Source organism: Myotis daubentonii, chromosome 18 (genome assembly GCF_963259705.1).
Source record: "Myotis daubentonii chromosome 18, mMyoDau2.1, whole genome shotgun sequence".
NCBI lineage: Eukaryota > Metazoa > Chordata > Mammalia > Chiroptera > Vespertilionidae > Myotis > Myotis daubentonii.
The window spans coordinates 40,744,939-40,770,594 of NC_081857.1; the positions used below are offsets into that span (position 1 = coordinate 40,744,939).

The 25,656-nt window shown below is 44.4% G+C and overlaps 1 long non-coding RNA gene across 1 annotated transcript in view; it reads left to right on the top strand.

The window, feature by feature from the left end:
- The first annotated feature begins 44 nt into the window (after positions 1–44).
- The window catches only part of LOC132220538 (uncharacterized), a 96,445-nt gene continuing 70,833 nt past the window's right edge, over positions 45–25,656 (top strand). The window contains exons 1-2 of the long non-coding RNA XR_009449809.1: positions 45–115; positions 6,858–6,994. This is a non-coding gene — a long non-coding RNA (uncharacterized LOC132220538). The remainder of the gene's footprint in view (positions 116–6,857; positions 6,995–25,656) is intronic.

Here is a 25,656-nt window from a genome sequence, read left to right on the forward strand (position 1 = left end):
TTCTCGCGAGACGCTCGCGAGAGTGACACTTTGGAGGGCGGTTCCTGGGACTGGAGGGCGTGGTTCTGCCGTGATTGGAAAGGAACGTGATTAGGATTCCAGGCGGCTGCGGAAGGTATTAAAAACGAAAATGTGCCCGACAGAGTGTGAGGATTTAAAAAGTTGTCAAAGAAGGAACAGAGAGGCAATACCTCAATCGAGCTGAGGAAGGAGGAGGGAAACCCGACAGGAGGAGTCTGATGCGCATGTGCGGGCGGGGCGGGGACCGGGGCGCCGGCAGGGGCGTGGCGCCTGCGCAGTCGGTCTCGCCGTCGGGCTTCCCGCTCCTGCCTGGAGAGGAGGCTGCAGGGTGCGCTTGTGGGTGTGGGTTTACTGTGCGGATAGGATACCTCGGAGACAGCAAGTTCTTTTTGCAACTCAGCGAGGTCCACGCAGGCAGGAGAACTCGGTGTAAGGAACAAAGGGTCGAAACACACGTGTTTTGTCTTCTGGGCCGCTGTGCACACAGTAGCACGGTGGGCGCTCAGGCCCGGCTCATTTCTTGGCTAATTCACGCTTCACTCCTGCATTCACCGTGTGCAGCAGTGAAGCAGTACTCTCTACTCTGCTTGAAGACACTGGGGTGTTCTTGTTTCTGTTCACTTGGACATGCGGCAAATGCACCCCCCTAATGATATTGATCTGCATCCAAAGGGGTCCTTGGGGTCCTTGCCTTTAAGTTCCCGTATACCTCTTCCTCTGGTACCACACGGTTTCCTGTGTATTCCGGTTATTTGTAAGTTTGATTTGATTCGTGCACTTAATCATTATCCACCTGGAATGTTGCCGTACCCCTCCAATGGGTCTCCTTACTCCCACTGCACACACCCTGCAGTCTGCTCTCCCTCACTGTACCTAGTGCGATTTTAAAAAATACTTTTATTGATTTCAGAGAGGAAGGGAGAGAGCGAGCTAGAAACATCATTGATGAGAAAGAATCATTGATCAGCTGCCTCCTGCAAGCCCCCTACTGGGAATGGAGCCCAAATCCCTGGCATGTGCCCTGATTGGGAATCTAACCGTGACCTCCTGGTCCACAGGTCCATGCGCAACCACTGAGCCACACAGGCCAGACGTCCAATCTTACCTTTATCTTGCTTGCATGTATCAGGGTTTCCGTTTTTCATACAGAGGTAGTTAAAAGCACAGCTTTGGGAGTGAAACTGCCTCAGTTTACTATATTCCTGTTCTGCTGTGTGACTTAGGGGGAGTTCCTTAACTGCCCTGCCAAGTTCTCTGATCTGTAAAACCAAGACACCGTCTTCCTTATAGCTTGTTATTAAGTATTAAATTAATGAATCTGCCCTAGAGTTGTTTTCTTTGTTATTTTTACTTTTAATTGCTGATGATATAGGTGATGTTTGTCTTCCCCACTAGATTTTAAGGAACCATGTTATTTTCTCCCACCATTGTAGCTCCAGACCCCAGCGCATAACAGGCACTCTATAAATTGTTGTTGAAAATACATTGTTAAAAAAGAATGGTTTAAGTCGAGGTAACAATGCAGGCCTGTGTGTGCACTGAAGTCAGCTGCATATTCTCAGTTATCAGTCACGGTCACTAGATGGCAAGCTTGTCCCAGGCAAGGCAAATGCTTTAAGCCCCCAGGAACTGAAGATGGGGAAGTGTCATATACTAGACAGTGCATGGTTTTTAGGCTGATAGGAAGATGAAAGTTTAATCAGAAATAAGAATTGCCTATTTTTATACTTCATTCCATCATGTGCTCTGCCCTTCTGACTAGCTCATCTTTCATTTTATTTTTATTTCGTTTTTTAAGGTTTTACCCGGCACACACAGACACTGGCTGAACGTGGCCCGGCTGCTGTGACAGCCGGGTGAGGCCCGTTAGGATTCTGAGTCACAGGTGAATCCGTTGCCTGCATGTCTGTGGGGAAAGAGCAATGTGTCCCTTCTCGAGGCTGCTCCCCAGGTGTCCCGCTCACCCCCAGCAGGGCAGGCCCAAGACCTGGCTCAGGGCACCTATGGACACTTCTGTCCTTGGCGTTCTGTTCAATAGAGATCAAGTCCTGGACACTAACCCCAAAGCCGGCAAGAGGCGTACATAACTGGACATGCTGAAGTTTCAACTCTACCATTTCTAGAAATTTCTCCTTTACTTCTGTTTACTTAAGGACCAATTGATGCGATTTTCCCCTTCTCTGGACATTCTTTCCAAATGGAAAAAGCCAAAGAAAGCCACACACATCCATATTTGCTGAGCTCTTAAGATCCCTTCAGCATCCAAACTGCAACCAAACTCAAACCAGCCGCGCTTGTCAGCGTTTGATTTCAAAATTCCGGAGCCTGAGGCTCCATGCGGTCCTGTGGGCAGGAACCACCACTCAGGGCTTCCAGAGAAAACGTTTGCTGGCTCCTCGACCCGGTCAGAGGCCCCAGGCCCTGGTACAGGCCCTGGTCAGGGGCTGCAGCTGCCCCTGAGCACAGTCTCAGGCAGAGCCCAGAGCACACAGGAGACTGGATGGAGGTCAGTGGGCATCCTCTACATATGATACATCTAGCATTTCTCTCATTCCACTGATGCCTTGTTACAATGTTCATAATTTCCCATTGAAACACAGTGGTCAGAAAGGTCTCCTATAGGATTATTATTAATCAGAGTTTTCTTACTCCTTTCAACCACAGACCTTTACCTGCTGGCTCCAAAATCTACCATGATTATGGCTGGAACATGAGCTACATTCTATCTTATGCCCTCTGTCCTTTATTCTTGAGCAAGAACTTTGTCTTTTTTTTTTTCTTCTTCTTCTAATTATTGCTCACTTATATGGGTGTGAGGCACGTGCCATTTTCGTTCTCTTCTAGCTCGCAATGTGTGCCATTTTGGGAAAAGAAACTGCTATTGTGCCTGTTTAATTGCACCTTTTTTAGCAACATTACCAACAGGCACCTGGTATAAAAGAAAGAAATCAAAGTGTTGAAGAGTCTACAAATGAGATAACCTCTAAATGATCGAAGTTTGAGGCTTTTGAAAATCCTATCTAATAAAAGAGAAAAATGGTAATTGGCGTACGATGATACCCTTTTCATTGGCTAATCAGGGCTATATGCAAATTAACTGCCAACTATGATTGGCAGTTAACTGCCAACTAAGATTGGCAGTTAACTGCCAACAAGATGGTGGTTAATTTGCATATGTAGGCACAATGCAGGGAGGCGAAAGGGAAAGCAGGAAGAAGCCCCCTGCCACTGACAGTGATCGGAAACCCAGCGGGGAGCTAAGAGCTGGGGGGCAGGGCAAAGGCGGCCCTGGGGCTGCCTTTGCCCTGCCCCCCAGCCATGATCGGAGAATCAGGTGCCTTTTCCGCCCTGGCCAGTGATAGCAGGAAGTAGGGGTGGAGCCAGCGATGGGAGCTGGGCACAGTCGAAGCTGGCAGTCCCTTGCCTGGGCCTAAAGCGGAGCCCACGATCGCGGGGTCGCTGCAGCTGTGGGTCCCCGCTGCCTCAGCCGGACGCCTAGGCCAGAGGCATTAGGCCTGGGCAGGGGCGGAGCCTGCAACCGCGGGGAGCTGGGGGTCCCCTGCCCAGGCCTGACACCTCTGCCAGAGGCCTCAGGCCTGCTCAAGGGGCCGATCCGGTGATTGGTGATCGGAGGGTGATGAGGGTCAACTCCTCTGGCCGAGGCATCAGGCCTGGGCGGGGGGCGGGGCCGGGGATTGGGGGGATATGATGGTCCCCTTGCTCAGGCCTGAAGCGTGGGTCAGAGGCGTCAGGCTTGGGCGGGGGGTGGAGCCAGCGATCAGAGGGAGATGGGGGTCCCCTGCCCAGGCATGATTCCTGGGCCAGAGGCCTCAGGCCTGGGCGGGGGCCAGAGCCAGTGATCGGGGGAGATGGGGGTCCCCTGTCCAAGCCTGACACCTCTGTCAGAGGCGTCAGGCCTGGGCAAGGGGCTGATCCTGCGATTGGAGGGTGATGGGGGTCAACGCCTGAGAGCTCCCAGTATGTGAGAGGGGGCAGGCTGGGCTGAGGGACACTCCCCTCCCCACACACACCCAGTGCACGAATTTCGTGCACCGGGCCCCTAGTTAATTTTATAAATACCAATCCATTGAAATTGATTAAATGTCTGTATATGCTTCTTAATCAAAAGGCATGTGAAAGTATTTTTTTTTCTCTACTTTTAGCAAAAAGGAGGGAGTAGCATAAGATTCCTTCTATCTGTGAAGTTTTCAAAAGCTTTTACCTATTTTTAGATAGTTTTAGCCAGATTGTGTATTACAGTGTATTAAGTCAGAGAAAATACCTGTTTCATAAGATCAAAAACAAATTATTGTTGTCTTCTAGGTAATCTGCATGGTACAACTAAACAACAGAAGTCTGACATTTAGTCAATATTTGTTTTCCAAATTAATGATTTTGGTCAGTACAATTATCCAGTGATACCTCGATTATCTAGGATTAAGCAAACTGGCAACCTAGCTCATGTAAAATAAAGTCTACCCCCCATCAAAGAAATATGCAAAAATCTCTGAACATTCAGACGGGTAACTTGCTCCCGTCCCGTTTCCCAGCCATGGGGTTTGCAGTGAGCTACCTCTGTTTACTTCAGGGCTAGACTCATTGGCTGGAAGCCATCACGGTCCAGCCATCGACCTGGATTCATGGGAGCAGACAGTCCAACGAAAGCCCGCTGTGATCCGCTGGGCTCGTCAAGGCTGGGCTTGGTGATAAGGCGCTGTGTGGCTTGGAAACAGAGAGACGTGTCGTTAAGGGGGGAGCGTGGCCCCAGCACAGGGCCGCCACAAGGAGCGGAGCCTGAACGTTGGCCCTGGGGCAGGCTGGTTTCTCTCCTGACACCCAGCTCCCCCACCGGCTCCTGTAGTCGGCCAGGCTCCCTCCCTTCCGACACCCACCTTCTTTGCATTTCCCGCCAGTAGCTACCAAAAGAATCCCAACTCATGGATCTAGTTTATTCTTAGATGATCTCTTTGGTTCTTTATGCAGGTACCTATTTTTGATTTATGAACAATTCTAAGAACCTCCATTGTGTAGTTTTGCAGCGAACAGCAGAGAAATGGAAAGTTGAAGGGTAAAGATGGGCAGCCCGCCGCCATTCAGTTGGTGGGTGCATGTTCTTAACCTGTCAGAATGAAGACCGTGGGGATAGTGGACCACAGCTTCCTTTTTGTGTCTTTGTCCCTAGTTTCTAGGGTGATTTCTTGTGCATTGTAACCCCTGTTAGTAAGGGCATTGTAACTTATAGGCGAACAACCTGGATTATTGTTTCTTAGAAAAAATGGATAAATGAAGAAAAGCATATTTATTTTTAAGATAATAAGTTACAGCCACAGCCAGTGTGGCTCAGTTGGTTGAGTGCCGTCCCGTGCACCCTGAAGGTTGCCAGTTCCATTCCTGGTCAGGGCACATGCCCAGGTGGCGGGTTCAGTCCCTGGGCTGGGTGCGTGGGGGAGACAACCAATGATGTTTCTCTCTCCCTCCCTCCCTCTCTCCCTCCTCTTCTCCCCATTTATGCCTATTTGTGTATATCTATATCTATATCTATATCTATATCTATACACAGATAGGCATAAATGGTTGAAGAAAAACTCATTATTAGTTCTGTGATCTTGAGAAATTGCTTCACTTCTCTGAAACTCACCTGTAAAATAATTAAAATATCAAGCTCAAGAATTTCTGTGAGGATTTAATGACATAATATATGTAAAGTGCCTGTAAGAGCTCAATGACTGCTAGCTGCTATTATTGTAATGAGTGATCAACTTTGTCATAATTAAATAATGTTTGATTATTATCATGTTGTTGTAACTTTTAAATTTTGTTGCAAGCTCAGTCTTGTAGTTAAATTTGACAATAATCCAGTCAAGTTCAGATTTACATATTTCATTAAGTAATCACTTATCAGATTTTCATATCATGTTTCAATTTAAGAATATCACTGGCAGACACTTTCATAGGATGTTGACAGCGAGGAAGCTGAAAAATCCTCACTGGCTTATCCAACTATTAATTCTTTATAGCAGATTAGGTACGTTGGAGAAGAATTAGAATTAGCAGTATCAGTCATGAGGCTCAAGAACATTGTAATAATGGAAGAGTGAGAGAGCGAATTATTGAGAGTCTTTACTTCTGCTAAGTTAAAATCAAGGAGAGTCTGAACAGCGTCTCCTTTTTTCAGAGTTAATCCAAACGTACCAGTTGCTTTGTGACGTAAAGAAAATCCTTGCTGGCAGAGCTGTAATGTGTGACCACAAGAGCTGATGGATGGCTGCAGTACTAATGGGTTTTAAGCTGTGAATTACACTACCTACGATTTCCTCTAAATATGTTCTTCATGTCCACAAGTGCACACAATCACACACGTTCATATCTAATTGTTAACTCACATTTAGATACATGGTCAACTCTGCTGGTTACTCATGCCCATCATCCATCCCTCTCCTCCTTCTTATGGGACCAGACACCAGGTCATGTAGACTAGAGCAGGGGTGGAGATGAGGGGTGGGCGGGGGTGGAGATGAATGCCTTGCACATGCTCTGCCCAGCAGAGCAGACGTGATGGAGGCAGGGATGGGCACCTGACAGGCCTCTCCTGGGTAGTGACTTGTTGCGCCCAGTGCCGTTCCTCACGGGTGTATCCTTCCCGCCCAATGTTAAAAGTCGCATTACAGTTGATTACAATTAAGGAAAAGTCTGATGATTGATTTTATGTGGCAATTTGGCTGGGCTGTGGTGCCCAGCTCTGTGACCAAATATCATTCTAGATGTGTCTGTGAGGGTGTTTTGGGGTGAAATTACCATTTAAATTTGAGTCAAGCTGCTTGCCCTTCCTGTTGTAGGCGGGCCTCCTCTAACCAGTTGCAGGCCGAGGAGAAGAAAAGACGGGGAATTCTGAAGCAGAGGCCTCACCGGCCCCCCTGTTCTCCGCCGGCCGGCCCACCCTGCAGGTTTTGGACTTGCCAGCCTCCTCCACCAGGTAAGCAAATTTCTGAAAATAAATCTGTGTACACACACAACCCATTGGTTCTGGTTCCCTAGAGAACCCTGGCAAATACAAGGGCAGAGCGAGCATCGCTGCTCCATGCGGTGTATGTTCACGTTCATTTTCTAGGAGCACTTCTGTTCCACATGAAGGAAAATGGTGATGATGATGATGATGATGATGATGCTAATTGCAATGTATAGCGACACAAATTATAATTCACATTATTTAAAGCCTCACAGTGTTCCATTGTCCTGAAGCGACCGTCTGTCTTGGCCCCTATATGTTACTCATTAATTTATTTATCACACAAAACGATTGTGTACAGTGAACTAGTTGAACCGTCAGTCGGATGATTTACCATGACAAGCAAACAGGAGTGTTTACCCAGTGAGCCTCCCCTTAGGTTTGGTCTGCAACCAGTGCAGAAGGCGCCCTTGTACTCATGAATGGGTTCAGTGAAGCTCGCCAGCGCACCTGCCAAAATGCCTTCAAAACGTTCCTTTCACAGAACCCAGAAAGTTAAAAGTGTTCAAAAAATGTGAATTCCAAGTGCCGAGGGAACAAGCGCAGACCTTGTGCTAACCCGTGTTTATATGAAGTGGGAACGCACATCACTGAGGCTGAATTGTATGAGAGGAGCGGGACCTAGCCATGATTTGGGGGCAAGGTGTTTAGATAAAGCACCACTCAAGTAAGGAAATGTCTTTCATGGTGTTGTGTGTGTGTGTGTGTGTTTTAATTCAATAAAATAACCTCTCTAAGTTTACCGTTTTTTGTGGGGGAGGGGATGCTTTTATAATACACGAGGGAAAACAAGAGATGATGATGATGATGATGATGATGATGATGATGATAGCTGCTTTCAAACTTGTGGCTCAAAAATAAACATTCTTACCTTGGCCGGTTTGGCTCAGTGGATAGAGCATTGGCCTGCAGACCAAGGGTCCCAGATTCGATTCTGGTCAAGGGCACGTACCTCAGTTGCAGGCTCTTCCCTGGCCCAGGGTCTGGTCAAGGTGCGTGCAGAAGGCAACCAATCGATGTGTTTCTCTCACATCGACGTTTCTCTCTGTCTTTCCCTCTCTCTCCCACTCTCTCTAAAAATCAATGGGAAAATATCCTTAGACGAGGATTAAAAAAAAAAAAATAGAACGTTCTTCAAGCTTCAGATGGAAGTCCGCTGGAGGTGGGACAGACCAAGAGAATCTTTTCCAAAGGCTTGGGCCCTCCATGTTGATACCCATCTGACCTTCTGCCTCCGGGGAGATGCCTCTCACGTGCATTAGAGCCGATCCACTCCCATGCCTTCAGGGTATCGTTTCACAAACCAGTCATCGTTTCTGTCCTCGGAGTTCACTTTAACCCTCTTCACCATCTCCTTGTCTTCAGAACATAAATGTGTAGGCATGACTTCTGCCTTGAAAACGCCCTCCCTTAGTTCCGTGTGCCTCCATCAGCCTTCACTAACCGTGTCCTCTCTCTTCAAGGCCCCATCCTTCACCAGGGCCATTTGCTTGAGGTTTTTAACACAGCGCACTCCAGCTCTCAGCCCTCATGTCTCTACCCTTCATTTATGACTGCCCAGCCAGCTGCCGAACGCTTGGCGGCTTACGTCATCAAAGTGTCTGGGTTGGCAGTTGGCGAGGCTCAGCGGGGCCTCCTGTGGCTGAGAGTCATCTCAGCACTCGCTGAGGGCGGACCATCTAAGGCCGCTGTAAGAAACTGGCTTCGAACAACACACATCTGTTATCTCACCATCTCGGAGGTCAGAAGCCTGGGTGGGCTACGCTAGTTTCTCTCCTCGACCTTCCACGAGGTGGACATCGATGTGCTGGCTTTATGGGGAGGCTCCAGGAAAAAGGCACCTGGAAGCTCATTCAGGCGGGGTTGGCAGGGGCTAGTTCCTCAGGGGTGTAGGACGGAGGCCCTCGTTTCCTTGCTGGGGGTGCCCTCAGCTCCTTGAGGCATCTTCCTTCTACAGTGAGAGCCTGCGTCTGCGCTCAGCCCTTCTCATGCCTGATTGCTCTGGCTAGGACTGAATTGACTTTTTTAATAACTCCTTTTTTATCCCACATTGTAGGAGTTTATCGTTCAAAGTAATAGTTTTTTACCAACAAACTATATCTTATTATTTTCCAGAGATGCTGTTTAGTTTATTAGGAAATATTTATAGATCTTAAACATATTCTTAAGTTGCCAAGTTCTCCTTAAGCGTAGGCGTACAGAGGGCAGACAGAAGGTGGCATTCAGGGTTAGGGTTCTGTTAGGGTTCTGGCATGAACTGGGATAGAGTCAAGGAATAGAGAGTAGTGACAAGAGAGCGGGTCAAGTACTGGGCCTTGGACAGGGAACATAAAGAGATGGCTGTGGCCCTAACCGGTTTGGCCTGCGGACTGAAGGGTCCCAGGTTCAATTCCGGTCAAGGGCATGTACCTTGGTTGTGGGCACATCCCCAGTGGGGGGTGTGCAGGAGGCAGCTGATTGATGTTTCTCACTCAATGTTTCTAACTCTCTATTCCTCTCACTTCCTCTCTGTAAAAAATCAATAAAAAATATTTTTTAAAAAAGAGAGAGATGGCTGTGAACTTCAGGCCCCGTGAGGTAAAAGATAACGGAAGGGGATGGAAGGATGAGAGATTAACATCAGAAAGTTGCAGTATATTCACTTCTAGTTTTCAGGTGCTCATTGGGACATCTAGTGTAACTGGAAGAAAGTAACTAAAACTAGGAAGTCTAGTTATTGGATTGATTATTTTTGACTGACTTGAGTCAGAGAGAGTTTTACCTTGAAAATCCAAAATGGTAAATATAGCTTAAGCAACATGAAAACATTTCCCAGTTTATTTGTATAGAATTCTCCAATTTAATGCTGCAAAGAGAGGCATTTTCTCTTTGATGGCCTTACCAGAGTATATCGTCTTTAAAAAAAAACAATGAATTAATAACAGGTTAATGAAAGTACCTAACCTATTCCTAAAAGCAGCGGTTCTCAACCTGTGGGTCACGACCCCTTTGGCGGTCGAACGACCCTTTCACAGGGGTCGCCTAAGACCATCCTGCACATCAGATATTTACATGACGATTCATAACAGTAGCAACATGACAGTTATGAAGTAGCAATGAAAATAATTTTATGGTTGGGTCACAACATGAGGAACTGTATTTAAAGAGCCAGAAGGTTGAGAACCACTGCATAAAGACTTTTCACAACTCCTCATTTGCATCCTTGGCTTAAACGGAAGTTCTTGGTGAATGAGGGAAAATGCTGTCAGTGCTTGGAGGTAAGAGAGAGTCATTCTTTTATATCTGCTTTCATGTTTACACACTTTTCAGGAAAAGAAGCTTTTATAATGCTTTCTTCCTCATCTTCCTGTACACAAAGATTGACAGTAACATGCATTTTAGTTTGTTCTGCTTCTAAGCCATTAAAGTTCCTTAATTCTTTAAAAAAAAAAATCAGCTAAGAACTTGCCAGCTATCACTTAGTTTTTAAATAAGAGTACACAGATATTTATGAGACCAGTAGATTATTGTGGAATTTTAAAGATTCAAACCATAAATTGGCATCGAGGGTCTAATATAGTTTAAACTTGATATAATAATTATACCCCTTTTCCTCATGGAATAAACCTTTGCCTGCTGAGCCACCTATGCTATTGCTCTAGCTGACCACTAGAGGTCAGTATTGACAGACAAATGAAAAGCCTTTTGGCATTACAGGTTAATACAGTTCAATCTTAAATTCTGTCTGCCCCAAATCACTAGAAAGACCATGGCGCTACTTCCTATAACAACATTATAACACTGTAACACAAACTTGAAACCAGAATAGTTTCAGATAATTAAGTGATAAAAGTAGGCATTACCACTGGGATAAGTCAGCCAAATCATGTGATTTAAGATTTCCCCCCATCTGCTGGATGCTATATGCGTTGTTCAGGCATCAGCTGTAAATCCTCACACAGCAGCCTCGAGACTAGGAAAGAGATGCCATATGTCATTCTCAGCACCTCGCTCTGTCCCACTAGGAATCTGGCTTTCGGGTCGGCCCTGGTCATTTGCTCTCCAGGCACAAATGGGCCAAATGTCTACGTAAAGAGGAGCCTGGCGTAGGCCTGGAGGAAGTCCCATTCCACCAAGTGAACTGGCTGTCCCAGCCAATAGGAAAGACTTGGAGACGGAAGTCGAAGAACCAAGTGGTCCACTGACCATCCGTTTTCTTTCCTAAGAGTCTTTTGCATTTCTGTATCAACTCATGGAAAAAACAAAACAAACAAAAAAACCCCTTTCTCCGGGACTACAGTTTAATAAAACTTGGAGTCTGTCATCGTCGTGCGAGCACATGGGCCTGGCTTTTCCATGGGCGACATGTCTGGGATAATAAGGAAGAGCCCCAGCGCCAGACCAGCCACCCGCAGATGAGTCAGGACACCTTCACTAGGTCCATTCATTGCCCGGCCCGAGTGGGAGTTCCCAGCGCAGCCTGCCAATGAGATGTTGGTAATGCGGGCTCTGCTTTGGGGAATTGGTAAGACTGCCAGGACTCATTCCTGAACTTTAGCAGCCACAAAAGAGTATTTTTCTGTCGTCTGTAACCGATTCAAAACCAGGTCTCCAAAGGACAAGCTGGCTTTTGTGCCCATCTTCCCTGACGTCCAACGACTAGAAATGTTACGACTTCAGGTTTTCAGCAAGATCGCAGGAAACATTGGACGAAAGGGGAGGAAAAAAAACAAATGTCATCTTTTGACTGGAGTAGCCTGTTCTCACCATTCGCTCATTTTAGAAGATTCTCTTTGGAAAATTATTACGTGCTAATCCGCCACAAGTTAATGGTGCGTTCCTGTTAAATGAGGGATTAAATCGGTGATGTATCAAGAATCATAAAAAAAGATTGCCTAAATCTTTAGATGTTGAATACAAAAGCAAGTCATGCCAGTTCATATTCAAAACTGCTTGCCTTGCCTTGAAAGGATATTTCCACCATCCTCTCCCCAGTGGGTGGGCTAATAAACACGTGATATTATTATTAATTACTACTATTATTTAGTTTCTACATCTTAGTCCATTTGGATGTTGGCTGATGCGTTGAAACCTTTGGGGGCAGAGGTAGCTTTTCTTAGTAAGGACCCAGTGTCCTTAAATGTCTCACTGGTAGGATGACCGTCTTGGAAAATGTCCAGCTCATTTTGTAGAAAATGTCTGGTTGCTCCGAACAGTGGGCCAGTCGGGACTGTCGGTGGTGAAACTCAGCCAGTCCCTGCTCCTCTAAGGACAAAGGTTGTCCCCACACCTCTGTGTCCAGTTTTTGTTGTTTTTTAAAAAATTATTTTTTTTCTTTTTAGAGCAATGTATTCTTTTGGCTTCTAGTCCACATTTTACTTTAGGAGTGATTTTCCATGCGCTGCAGACGGGGGCCTCCTGTCCAGATCTTGAATGCAAGTCCTGTGTCTTTGTTTTGTCTTCTTGGACAAACATATTTTATTGGAACCCATTTCCAAATGCTTGTTAAACACGGGAGCTCGTGCACATGAATGCGCTCAAGCACCGGCAGCGCAGGGCCGCGTGGGAACAGAGGGCCTGTGTCTCCCGCTCGCTCGGGACTGAGCCCCCTGTTCCAGGAGAGTCCCTTCGTCGGCTGCACCGCGCACACTGCCTTCTGCCGTGACGCACACACAGACACACACGCAGGCACATCCCGGGGACCGAGGGGAAAAAACACATTAGTCATAAAGCCCAGGAGTTGAAAGTTAAAGAGAGTGAGGCCCGGGGAGTAACTGCTCAGAACTTGAATGAATTGCCAGTTTTCACCAAGTAACTGGCGGGCCTTCCCAGGCAGGCTCCAAATTCCTGTTGAAACGAAGACTTTCTTTCCTGGACTGGGCCTGGCATTCCTGGGAAACAATGGCCCTTTTCAAATAGGCTCTGAAATTTCACAGGTGAAGGGAGAGGGGCAGTCATCTGATCCCACCCACGAGAAGCCTGTTCGTATTTTAAAAAGTGAAGACAGGGCCTATCGTGGAAATGCAGGCAGCGCTGGCCCGTGGCTGGAGCTGCAGTCTAGCCCTGGGCCCGCAGATCTGTGAAATGCGAGTCACTGTCAGTGTTCCTCCCTGGCTCACCTGCAGCTCTCTCCCTCGGTCTCCCTAGAGCGGACTGCAGAGCCACCCAAGCAGGGTTGTATTTTGCATCATGTTTTATTTTGTGTCATGGTTTGTCAGCATTCAGGTTCCTCTTTAATGAGGAATTGACACTAGAATCTATAAAAGGAAGGATTCCAGCCCAGCCGAGTGGCTCAGTGGCTGAGCATTGACCTATGAACCAGGAGGTCCCGGTTCGAGTCCCGGTCAGGGCACATGCCCTGGTTGTGGGCTCAACCCCTAGGGTGGAGTGTGCAGGAGGCAGCTGATCAATGATTCTCTCTCATCATTGATGTTTCTCTCTCTCTCCTTCTCCTTCCTCTCTGCAGACTGAAGGGTCCTGGGTTGGATTCCGGTCAAGGGCACATGCCTGCATGGTAGGCTCGGTACTCAGTGGGGGACGTGAAGGAGGCAACTGATCAATGATTCTGTCTCATCATTGATGTTTCTATATCTCTCTTCCACTCTGAAATAAATAAAAATATATTTAGAAAAAAACCCAAATCTTTAAAAAAAGGAATACAATCAATAAAAACATATTTTTAAAGAATAAAATGAAGGATTCCATTGCTGATGTGTGTGTATCATTTTGGAAGAGATGCAAAGAAAACATTCCATAGCTAGGTAAACATGTACATATCCAATTCCATGTATGTGTAATAATTTTACCTCGCATCCTTTCCAGAATAAGTGGCAATTGATCTCATTATGTTACAGTTACGTATTTAAAAATTCCTTTAAAAATGTTTTTATTGATTTCAAAGAAGAAGGGAGAGGGAGAGAAAGATAGAAACAGCAATGATGAGTGAATCATGGCCTCCTGCACGCCTCCTACTGGGGATTGAGCCCACAACCTGATGGGAATTGAACCATGACTTTCTGGTTCATAGGTTGAAGCTCAACCACTGAGCCACACCTGCAAGGCTAAACATGTTTACGTGTTCGGTAGTTTTAGGAGTCTTTCACGAAAGTATAAACCTTACCCTTTCGAAAGACTTTGGGCATAATGCTCGCCGTACATATGTACGTGCACAGTTAAAATCAGGTGCCTTTCATAGACTTTATGCAAACTTTTATTGGATCATATCTTTCAGTGATTCAGTTTTTGTTTTTTAAATATATCTTTATTGATTTTACAGAGGAAGGGAAATGGAAAGAGAGATAGAATAGAAACATCAGTGATGAGAGAGGATCATTGATTGGCTGCCTCCTTCACGTCCCCCACTGGGGATCAAGCCCGCAACCCAGGCATGTGCCCTTGACCAGAATCAAACCTGGGACCCTTCAGTCCACAGGCTGATGCTCTATCCACTTAGCCACACCATCCAGGGCTCAGTGATTCAGTTCTAGGGCTGAGGAGACTAATGAGAGTTCAGATTGTGATATTTATCATTGATAGACAGATCTTACTGGGCTTATCTCTCTGCAAGAGATGGAGTCCTTCCTCCTTTATTCCTTTTCACAATGCTGATAACTAGCCCAAGATGCCTGATGCACCCAGCGCTTAATGCAGGCCTAACGTGGAGACTTATTTTATTTTATTTTATTGTATTTTATTTATTCCAGAGAGGAAGAGAGGGAGAAAGAGATAGAAACATCAATGATGAGAATCATTGGTCAGCTGCCTCCTGCATGCCCCCTGCTGGAGCTGGAGCTCGCAACCTGGGCATGTGTCAGTGTGGTCAGTGTGGAGATCAGACTTGTCATCCTTGTTAAAAACCAAATAAGGCTTTTCGAGCATATTTACCACTAGAGGGATAGAGTGGAAATCTTAATTAAGCTTCTCCTTTTCATAGTTTTAGGTTTTGTTTTACAGCCACAACTCGTAATGAATAGTTATGTAAAGGGAAAAATAAGGCTTCAAGTTCCCTGGCCCCTGTCATTTGTATGAGTTCTTTTGCTGGAACTCAGCATTACCAAACTAGTGTTTTACTTGGCTTGGTAGCATTTTTATTTAAATAAATGCAGAAATTTAGGAAACATAAAATACAAGGTTCACTGTATGCCATATAGTTCAGGGAAGGGGGGGAACCTTAACTATCTAGCCATATGTATTCCAAATATTAGCTAAAAGCTAAATAGCCCTTTATATATTCAAGTCAGCAAAATAATACTGACAGATTATTCTCTTGTGCTTTTACAAAATACCTGTTATTTTAAAGCGCAAAAATAAATTACAAGATTTTAGAGAAATACTTCATGTCTCCTATCCACTAATGCATACACTACAACAAGATATACACAAAACAGTGAAAAAGTCTTATAAAGTTATTAAAGCAATTCAAATGTGAGAAACAGAAGTTGTTTCTTAAAAAAGGAGAACTACGTACTTAATTTATTCCTGAATTTTGAGAAAGGTTAAGTGACAGATATTGGACTTCACAAGACCTATGCCACATGTGGCACAATTAGCATAATAGATGCGATTACTCTATGACATATAAAATTTTGTGCATATTTTTCATCAAAGAATAAATTATCCCCAAAGTACACATCTTTGATAGTTTCTTTCTTTTCCTTTGCATATGTGTATCTGTCCCTTTCCAGATGTCTGTGAGGAAGTCTGATAGAACACTGGTAGTTCAGAACGCACACTTTGGAGTCAGAGACCAGGATTTGAGTCCTAGATGCACCACGGACCAGCTGTGCGGGCTAATTTAGCCAGACTGGTGGTTTTGTCTGGTGAAGAAAAACCATTTTGCCAGAGCAAAGATGAGAGCGTAATTACTTTTTTCCTCCTGAAAAGCTATTTTATTCCTGTTCTGGTCAACTTATAAATGAACCCATGATACTCTAACACTTCTGTGCATTTTAAAAGGGTCTTTCAGTTTTGTCTCTGAGGATGAGAATTCCAGGAATGTCCCTAGGGGAAGATATGCTTGTCAGGTGGGGCCTCTTGGTATTTCTCAGATCATCCCACCTACTCGTAGGGCCTGCCTTGTGTGTCGCTGACCCTCCCTGAGCTCTGCTTTCCTCTGTGTAACTCTGGAGTAACGAGAGGAAAAGTCACCGAGAATTGAAGTCTGCTCTCTTAAGATGAATTGTCCCTGATTCTTGTTGTCCTTCCAATTGCAGAATATCCCAAGTTACGATGGTTTATCAGGATGTAACCCTGCCCTAAGTCAAGAAGCATCTGTGCATGTAAACGTATTTAGGGGAAAGTTGAGGCCCACGGACACACCTCAATGGTTATAATCCTTTTCAGTGTGGCTCGTTTAAAATGGTAATAATAATACTGCCATGATTGATTGTGTTTATCAGCTTGGCCGGACTATGGAGGCACAAAGATTTCATCCAGTGTTGCTCTGGGTGTTTTTATGAGGCTGTTATTGGATGAGATTGACATTTTAAATTGGTGGACTTTGAACAAAGCAGATTGCCCTACAAATTGTGGGTGGGTCTCATTCAATCAGTTGAAGGCCTGAAGAGACCAAGTAGACTGCTCTCCCTTTGAGCAAGAAATGATTCTGGAGCAGGTGGCGTTCAGACTTGACCCAGAACGTATCTATATATTACATATAATTATATAAATATATATAATTCATATTTATGTGTTATTTCACATTTAACTTGATGATTTATGAAGTGACTTCCTGTATAGTATCTCACTTAATCTCCACAAATCTTCGATGAGAGATGGAAAATGCATTCTAAATGTTCTGTTTTTATAGATAAGAAAAAAAGGAAGGGTTAGAGAGGTTATCTGAATTGCTCAAAACTCTACAGTCAGTGGACAAAGGAGACTCGATTTGAACTCAGGACTTCAGACATCCCGTGTAGTTTTGATTCCACTAGACCAGTGTTTTCACTGGGAGCCTTAACTAACCCTGATGCTCAGGCCCCATTTCATATGCATCAGAAAAGCATGTGACGGCGGGGGTCAGGCACGAGAACTTTCTAAAGATACCAGGTGCTTCCAGTGTTGAGCAGAGTCTGAAATTACTAGTTCTTTCAATCACGGTTTAGCCCAGGGGTGGGCAAACTTTTTGACTCGAGGGCCACAATGGGTTCTTAAACTGGACCGGAGGCCGGAACAAAAGCATGGATGGAGTGTTTGTGTGAACTAATATAAATTCAAAGTAAACATCATTACATAAAAGGGTACGGTCTTTTTTTTTTTTTAGTTTTATTCATTTCAAACGGACCGGATCCGGCCCGCGGGCCGTAGTTTGCCCACGACTGGTTTAGCCTGACAATTCTTTCTTTTCCAAATGTGTTTCTAAGGCACCAGTAACACATAGTCTTACTGGTTTCTTACCATGAATTGTATTCACAGAAGAGGCGAATATTATTCCTAAACATAAAAACATAACATTAATTGTAATTAGTAGGTTTTTAGCCATAAAATCACATATACTAAAAAATATATGAAAAATAAATTGGCATTAATAAGCTCTATGAGACCAGTGATTACATTCTCAGCTTCTCAGTGTTGTTCAACCGAGTTATTGAGGAAAACAAAAAAAAAGCGATTCCTGAAAAAGCTTTTTCCTTTCTCAGCCAACACTCCTGTTTATTTCTTTGGGGAGCTGCCTCCAGAGTTAGCCACTTATCTCATTCTCTTACTATCATGTCTCCTCCTTTTCTGACTATTCAAAGGAAATTTAGCTGAGAAGATCAGAGGGAAACAAGCAGCTTCTGCTATCAGTGGATGTGAAAGCAGGTCACGGATTCAAGCATGCCACTCTATACTTTCCGAGCAGCAGGAGTCCAGGCATCCGGGCCCCTTTGGCAGGGTTTTGGTGCCCAGTAGGCCAAGAGAATCCAATTCCGGACACTCCCGGAGTCTGTCCACACTGGAACCAGAGACTCAGACGATAATGCTCTTGAGGTGGTCCAAGTGGAAAGTTCAGTCCCGAGTCCGGGGTGCCCATCAGGTACAGGCCTGTTATCATCCACTGACTTCAAAGCTTTGGGCTCTAGTCAAAGGGTTGAGTGTGTTTAAAAAATCATAAAAATAAAGACCTTCTTAGTGGCTCTGGGCAGGTGGACCCTCTGAAGGAGCCAGACGTTGGGAGCACAGAGGATAGAAATCTGCGAGTGGAACCAGAGCAGGTTCGTATCCTGCAAACAGAGCGCCTTCCTCGGCGAGAGCGCAATGGAGTCCTTGCCGTTTCTGGCGAGATCTTCAGCATCCTTGGCCACCGAGTCCTGCAAAGTAAGAGAATAGCAGTGGGAACTCCCAGACGGTTACAAAAATGTCTCCCTGACATACCAACTATTTTCAGAGGTTTGGGGAAAGGGTGCATTTTTTCTCCCTTCTCCCCCCCCCGAACCCCCCCACCCCCCGCTCCCCACCCCTCCCATGTAAATCAGGGCAGGTCAGTTTCATTCTTTGAAGTACAACCAAGTGCAACCAGCCCCATTTCAGCATCAAGAAAAAACACACCTGTGTCAGTAGCCAATGTCACCCGGCCAACTTGACATGTGAAAACGAGAAAACGTATGTGAGACTGTCCTCGGGGCACACGTTAGGGTGACCTGTGCCGCTAGCTCTGCCCCCTGGTGCGGGTGCAGCTCAGGTCTCTTTACTGCGATCCAAGATAAATTGGTTTTATAGCACATTCTCCTCTCAGGTGACGAGGAATTATAGAACTGGCATTGGCTCCAGAGCCCCAAGTATGTTCTCTTCTTGGCTCTGCTGCTAGGGAATTGTGCACTTTAAATTCCCTACGTCTCAATTTCCTCATCTGTGTATACGTGGGCATGAATATACCTTTTCTGCGCACCGCCATAGGTTACCGTGAGGGTCAGATATGAGCGTTCCTTGCCAGAACTGAAGTCCGAGGCATTGCTTTCCATGTAAATCTGTCTAAACGTGCACCTTCGCCTCTAAGAACGTAGAGAAGCCCGCTGGGGCCCCGCCCATGCTTCAGCAGGCAGCGTGCGTGTGCGGAGAGATGACGGCCTCATCTCATGAGTCACAGCATGTCATGTATTAAGCATTAGCATACAGGTCTCTCTTTAATTTTAGAGATAACAAATGAGACTTCAATGTAATTCTAGCGAGCACCAGGTCCTTTCAGCTCTACTCCAGAGCCCTGAGGCCCGTAGGTCTAGGTTCCTTTCTGCTCTTAGGGACTCTTAGCAGAACAGCTGGGAGCCATGGCCCTGCAACAAATTCAAACTCTGCCCATTAGGACATTGGCTCTAATTATCTATTGATTTTCATTTCCACTGCATCCCACGACAACCTGTGTTCCTACCCGTCACAGACTGATGTCTGAGGTGGATGTTGTGTCCATGACTAGCATGGTCTATATGGACAAGCCTCTTCCCTTGGATTAAGCTGGCTTTATCCCAGGTACTTAGAAAAGGGATCCGGGCCTATTGTGTGTGTGTGTGTGTGTGTGTGTGTGTGTGAGAGAGAGAGAGAGAGAGAGAGAGAGAGAGAGAGAGAGAGAGAGAGAGAGAGAGAGAGAACACAGATGTTAATGATGCTAACCCTCAAACCCTCCATTCTGCAACATTTGGCTCTAGGGCACCGTTTTGAAAGTCTGGGCATAGCCACTGTTTGTGTCTTCTTTATTTTTTCTTGGTCAGTCTGGCTAGTTTACCAGTTTTATTGGTCTTTATAAAAAAGTACCATTTGATTTAATTGACTTTATTGTTTCACTGTTTTCAATTTCACCTTAATTCTTTTCATCCCTTTTGCCTACTTCGTATTTACGTTGATTTACCTTTTCTAGATTCTTAATTTGGAAGCTTGAATCATTAATTTGAAGACCTATTCTTTTTTCTACTATAAGCCTATAGGGCTACAGCTTTTGAAAATTTAAGGACTCATATAGCTGCATATCCAAACTTGAAATGTTTTCTTTTTATTCAGTGAAAAACACAATCCCACATTTCCTCTTCTATTGGCTTATTGTTTAGATCTTTTCAACAAAAATGTAGTGGTTTTCGCAGCATTTACAATATATACTTCTTTCCTGGCTTCTGCAGTGACTACATTTCACCTAACTGTGATATAATCTCAAAACCAGTAAATTGAATTTGATACAATACTCTTAACTAGATTACAGACATTATTCAGATTTTACCAGTTATTACATACTAGAGGCCCGGTGCACAAAATTCTTGCACTCATGGAGGGGGAGTCCCTCAGCCTGGCCTGCACCCTCTCGCAGTCTGAGAGCCCTCAGGGGATGTCCGACTGATGGCTGAGCCTGGCTTCTGGCTGAGCAGCGCTCCCCCTGTGAGAGCACTCTGACCACCAGGGGCAGCTCCTGCATTGAGCGTCTGCCCCCTGGTGGTCAGTGCACATCATAGCCATCATTCGTTCTGCTGTTGGGCCAAAACTGGCTCTCTGACATCCCCCGAGGGGTCCCAGATATATTTTCAATATATTGCATTTTGTCATTTCAAGAATGTAATATAGATGGGATAATGCAGTACGCAACCTTTTGGTATACTAGCTTCTTTTTTAGTGCCCTTGACATTCATTCAAGTTGTTGCATGTATAACTAGTTTGTTTCTTTTTATTTCTGAATAGTATTCTGTTGAATGGATGTACCACAGTTTGTTTAACCTTCACCCATTGAGGGATTTTTTTTTCAGTTTTTGATTATTAACCATAAAGCTTCTATGAAGATTTATGTACAGGACTTTATGAGAAAGTAAGTTTTCGTTTCTCTGGGGTAAATATACATGAGTCAATTGTTGGGTGGTATGATAAGTACATATAGTTTTCTCAGAAAATACCAAACTGTTTTCTGGAGTGGCTGTCCTAGCATTTTACATCGTCACATTACATCAGCAATGACTTAGCGGTCTGGTTTCTTGCATCCTTATCAGCACTTGGTATCTTCACTGTTTTTAAGATTGTAACCTGTTTAGAAGGTGCACAGTGATGTCCCCTATGGCTTTGTTTTTATTTCCCTAATGGCTCATGATTTGAACATCTTTTTATGTGCTTTTTGTCATCTGCATATTATCTTTGGTGAAAGCTCTGTTTATGTCCTTAGCCCATTTTCTAACTGAATCCTTTTCATCTTTTTGCTGCTTTTTTTTAAAAGCTACTTTATATATTTACATGTGGTTTGCAAATATTTTCTTCCAGGTGGTAACTTGCCTCAGACACTTCATAGTCTTCTGCAGAGGAAACACTTTTATTTTAACAAAGTCCAATGCACTGATGACATTCTTTTCGATTCTATTTTTGCTGTCACGTGTAAAAACTCTTTGCCTACTCTTAGCATTCTCAGATATTTTTCTTCATTTTCTTTTAAAATTTCATAATTTTACAATTTCCAATTAAGTCTATGATCCATTTTGAGTTAATTTTTATATAAGTTGTGAGATTTTATATTGAGGATTGTTTGTTTATCTGTTTATTATTTGTTTGTTTATTTTGGCCAGTATGACTCAATGGCAAAGCATCATTTATTGAAAAATAACCATTTCAGTGTTGGAATATTGATTGGTTAATAATTAAGAGAATGATATTTGCTTATAACATTTAAAAGGGGAAAGAAGCTACTAGGGACTATCTTTTTTTTAAATTAATTTGGAGAAATAAACATTTACATTCAATAGTATTCAAAGGAATAGAAATGAAAACTATAAGACACAATCTTCCCCCTTCACTTCCTGTCTCTTCGGTGCTCTTCCTTCCTGGCGCTGTGAGTTTCTCGTGTTTGTCATTGTCCTTCTCACTAAAGCACATTTAATCATTCTTGCAACACGAATCTCCAGGCAGCACATTCCCTCACGTTCTGCTTGTATTCCAAGTGAACTTGGCACCAGTAGGAGCAACTGGGTTCTCAACATCCATTCTAACTCCAGGAAACCCTTTTTCTTTCCTTCCTTCCTCCTTTTCTTTCCTCCCTTCTTTCCTCATGCTGTATGTCTGTACCTACTCATGTTCATAAAAATTAGTTATCTTTAGGAAAATGAAATATGTTTTTAATCACTGTGGAACTGATTATTTAAAAACACTGAACACTCTTAAGCTGAAACAGAACCTTGGAAAAACCACTACAAAGTTAACCTCGAGAAATGAAAGAAACCAACTGAAAAAATGTAAATGGAGTCAATTAAATCTCTGGAATTGCAATGGCAAGCAGAAAAAGCAGTTTTAATATACTTAGCTTGCTGAGTGTTCAATTTTTTAAATTCTCTCCCTTTCTCCCTCTCCCTTCCAGTCAGTAAAATGAGAAAAACTTTATGTCATCATTAGTTTTCATTCTCATCACTATTATACTCATGGTAGTAACCGTAGTAATGTGACTAATCAAAGTAGAACCACTAGTCTATATTTCTGGGCCATCCATGAGGAAGAAATCAATTCTTATTCCTGACAATGATTTTGTGGTATATTCTCCATTATATCTGATATATTTCTTCGTAGTGAAGGAGTCCTATTCCTTTGCTTATCTAGTCCCATATTTCCTTATTAATTCTTTAGGTTGCTAGAATAAGTGGGCTCTTCCTGACTATGTGGAGAAGACGGGACTGATCGCCATTCTGTTTCCGGTTGTGGTTCTAATCTAGTCTAGGTGCACTTGTGAGGTCTCACAGATGCAGAGTTGATAAAATCCCTAATGTCAGACTTCTTCAAAATATAGAAAGACTTTACTTTCTGGATAATATAGTGTAATTTTATAATTTTCTTGGTATTAATGTCTACGGTCTGTTTTATTATTTTTAATCTTGTATTTATTCAGTGGGGTGTGCAAACATTTTAGAAGTTAAGGTAATCAATAATAATCTCATCTCATATTTGTTCCAGTGAGACAAAGGGAGTGTAAAGCCCCTTTAAGGAGTTTATGCACCTTTTTCCCTCTGTTTCCCTGGTATTCCAGAGAGCACAGGTGTGAGTGCTTACAGTGAATGCGAATGAGATTTCTTTCCCTCATGCCTCGTTCCCCCGCTCCCTCTCTGTTTCTCCCTCTCTGTTTCTCCCTCTCTGCAGTGGACATGGGAGTGCATATATTCTTTCAAATTAGTACAACAGCATTTTTTAAAAAACATCAAGGGAAGTACAACAGAATGAAATGGGCATATGTGATTATATCACATATAATAAGAGTCTATAGTTTTATATGTATTCTATACCTGTGAACACATATATTTGTGTAATGAATCACACTGAAATTGTATTTCTGACGGTACTTCAAATCCAATGAGTTGGAGACCTCTGGCATCGTCTATGGAAACTTCTGGATTCTCTAAACTTCGATGTCATTTTTATGCATGGGCTGCAGTGTTATGACTAGAAGTAAGGGCGACTGCTCCTCCAATGAAGAAAAAGGTAAAATCGCCTACACTGAGGCCTACCAAAGAGGCTGAAGCTCCTGGGCAGGTTGAGAAGACCTTTGGAAAGAATTCACTGTGAGAGGAATGGAAATTACATGAGGTCATGGAACACGAGCCACGGAGAGACAGGTTCAAGGTCTCAGAGTCTGAGGCTGTGCAAGGCTCAGAGGTGTCAACACACAGCGCCATGTACAGAGAGGTATCACAGAAGTGTACACTTGGTCCCCAGATACTTTTATTAGCCGGTGTCACCCCAATAAAGTTCATTTAAAAAGGAAGTGTTCAGAGCTTGGGCTGGATGTCCGAGTCCTTTCGAACCATCTCCTAATCAGGTCAGCTTTTTAAATACCACCCTGAGGGCTGGTGAAAAGGTTTCTACAGCAACTCCAAGGCCAGAGGCTGGGAGACGTGCCCTTGGCCAGGGGAGGCCCAGCCCTGGAGAGCATGGCTCAGGCCCAGCAGAAGGGGCCCAGGGCGGGCTGCTCTGGGTAAAGGCCTCTGTGAGCTCCACCTAGTGGAAACTCCACCCTCCCTCCACCTCTTTTGAACTTTAGAAGCTCATTAAAGCAGGAAGGAGGGGAAAGTGGTGGTCACTCCAGGAGGGAGGTACTTAGGCATGAGAGATGGTTTTAGTGACCCAACTTTATGCTCCACCAGTGAGGACAGATGGGAACTCAACGCAGCAACTCAAGACTTGACTATGAGCCCTAGCTGGTTTGGCTCAGTGGATAGAGCATGGGCCCGAGGACTAAAAGGTCCTGGGTTCGATTCTGGCCAAGGGCATATAACTTGGTTGCAGGTTTGATCCCCAACCCTGGTCTGGATGCATGCAGGAGGCAACCAATCACGTGTCTCTCTCACATTGATGTTTCTCTCTCTCTCTTCCCCTCCCACTCCCCCCCCCACCCCCCCCCCCAAAAAAAAAAAAACTGAATGGAAAAAATATCCTCGGGTAAGGATTAACAAAAGCAACAACAAAAAACAATTGACTGGCTTTGTCTTCCATGAAACCAGGTGCGGGTATGCTTCTAGACCCCAATACTTTGGCACCTAGGCACCCCACTTGTGGGCCGTTCTAGGGCTGCGTGAGCGTCAGCACAGACCCGGACAATCTGAAGAGCATCCTGACCCTGAGACAAGACTGTGAAGGCTCCGCCACAGTAAAGAGGAGCATTTCAGAGAGGTGGCCCAGGGTTTCAAGGGAACACAGGGGCGTTGACGTTGCTGGTAGGGCAGTTGGACATGTTAAGCAGATGGATCTTGGCGGTCATGAATGCTCAAAACTCAAGAGCCGTCGGAAGAGCTCCCGGGGCTGAGCCTGAGACCAGTGGAGAGGAGCGTAAGAGCCAACGTGAACTCGGAAGCCTCAGGGCCCAAAAGCTGGATGGTAGTTTTCAGAATTCCAGGCTGAAGTCAGTGTGGCCAAGGGAGCCTTAGCAACGAGGGGGACAGCCCTGCATATGGAGGGGGCACATTCCCGGGTTTTCTGTCTCCACAGAAGCCAAGAAATTCTGTTTGATCCGATGTATTGTGGTGAGGACACCCCCAAATGACTGACACCGAGTTTCTTACCAGCCAGGTGGGTAGAGGCACAGAGCAGATTAAATTGGATTTAAACCACTAATAGAACATGAAAGTTCGTAAGCCCTAGTGTTGTGGTGCGAGGTCACACATGGACAAATACATATATAAGTAACATCTACATTTATTTATTTTGTTATTATTTGAATGCTCACCTGAGGATATGTTTTTATTGACTTTAGAGAGAGAGGATGGGAGAGAGAGAAACATCAATCTGTTGCCTCCTAACCTGGCATTGAACCCACAACCTAGGTATGTGCCCTGACTGAGATTCAAACCCTTAATCTTTTGTTGTACCGGGGGGTGCTCCAAACAACTAAGACACCCGGCCAGGGCCATATAAGTTTATTTTTTAAGGCACTTAGTTCTCATTTCAAATATATTCAGACTCATTAAAGAGTTTGTAATTATTTTCATCTGTTACTGTTAGGATGAAAATGAAGTGGCAATAATGCATCATCCTACAAACCTAGTGCACATGCAAGAGTGGGCAGAAGGAGGTTTACATGTGTGAGTATTCAAAACACAAGAGTTCATTCTTGTATTATTATTTATTAATGATTGTGTTATTTGTTTGTATTACAATGTAAATCTCCTTTTGACCACCCCATCCAGGCAGACCTGAGAGATACTGTAGGTTTGGTGTCAGATCACCGCAATAAAATGAGTCAT